The sequence below is a fragment of the Micropterus dolomieu genome, linkage group LG19 (assembly GCF_021292245.1).
Source record: "Micropterus dolomieu isolate WLL.071019.BEF.003 ecotype Adirondacks linkage group LG19, ASM2129224v1, whole genome shotgun sequence".
Classification (NCBI taxonomy): domain Eukaryota; kingdom Metazoa; phylum Chordata; class Actinopteri; order Centrarchiformes; family Centrarchidae; genus Micropterus; species Micropterus dolomieu.
The window spans coordinates 9,250,371-9,251,912 of NC_060168.1; positions in this window are offsets into that span (position 1 = coordinate 9,250,371).

Here is a 1,542-nt window from a genome sequence, read left to right on the forward strand (position 1 = left end):
AAACCCAAAACCATGACCTACCTACAGTAACCACCTAGACTAGACAAATTTGGACATTTATGGTAAAGCTTTTGTACTGCATTCATTTGAGAAGAACCAATAAAGATAAGAAGAAAATTTCACCCAAACTCAGAAATATAAAATACAACAATATTATTTATTGTACTACGTCAAATCTTTCCATGTCATTCTTTTTGGCTGGACTGCAACAGTTCGGCCAGCCCTATAAATACAAAAGTCTGTGACTGACTGATTGACTGGATTCTATAAAGTAATTGCAAAAACATTTCCAACAGAAGACTTCTGCTGTGCTAAGAAGGTGATGATGAATATCAGATGGATCCAAGTTTCGTTAAGCATATCTTAGCAATCGAGAAAAACTGTATAAGGGAGACGGTAATGCAAATGATTTGTGAACTAAATCCACGCGGAACCTTGTCTTGGACATGCAGGTTTATTAGATACTACTTATACTACTCTATTCTGAACGATGCTGCAGAAAAGAACAGGAGGAGGAAATTAACTTGTCAAGGCAACGCTTTTTCAATAAAGCCAAAGGCCTAAACGATTGGCCAGTTAGCCATCTAAAAGACTTCCTTGCAGTGACCATTCTAGTTAATTTTAACACATGCCCAGAGCGTCATCAGTTGTCTTGCAGCGAAGCAACCAATCACAGCAGTGTAGAGTTTGGAGCACCCCTCCAGCTGATCCATTCTACAACCTTAATACATCCGTTGACTAAACTCTGTACTAAGTGTTGTCCCACCCTTTCGCAATCTGAAATGTCATTGTGTTTTGTGAAATGTTCTGTTGTTTTAACCCTCAGGGCCACCATAGTTATGTAGTTATACATGCAGGCCTATAATAATCATAGATTCTTCTGACTCTTGTGCCTTCAGCCTTATGAATGATGCCACATGTTTGCCTTTATGTGAAAACTTTTAAGACTGCCGTTCTCTGGTTACTATGGTACATAACTGATTTTTGCTGTATGAATGAGAGAAATGAGAGCCTGACATCATCGGCCAGGTCACAGATGACAACCAGATCTGTGTGCTCATGTTTGTATTTGGTGGTGGGGGGGTTGTGTGTGCTGATGTTTATGCCTGTGATCCGTAGGACTGCTGCTGTTTGCAGTGAAGCATGTATTAGCATGGGACTGGAGGAGGAGGGAGAGTGTCTCGCTGTTTGTGTGTGTGTGTGTGTGTGTGTGTGTGTGTGTGTTTCTACACTGATTGACGTCACGGACTCCCACTCATTTCCATCTTGTCTGAGTGCACGGAGAGAATAGATCCCCATCTGCATCCAGCTCTTCTCCCCCTGCACCCTTCCTCCCCTCTCTTTGCCTCTTCCTCACCTCCCAGTACTTCCTCTCCTTCTCACCCTGCCTCTTCCCATTTACTTGCTCTTTTACATCCCACTCCTGTAGTGTGCACCCAGCCCCACAGATCGACAAGACAGTCGAACACAATACAAAAACAACACAATTTCAGACAGCAAGACAGCAACATCCCCTCAGAGTAGGATATTACAGGACCTTAA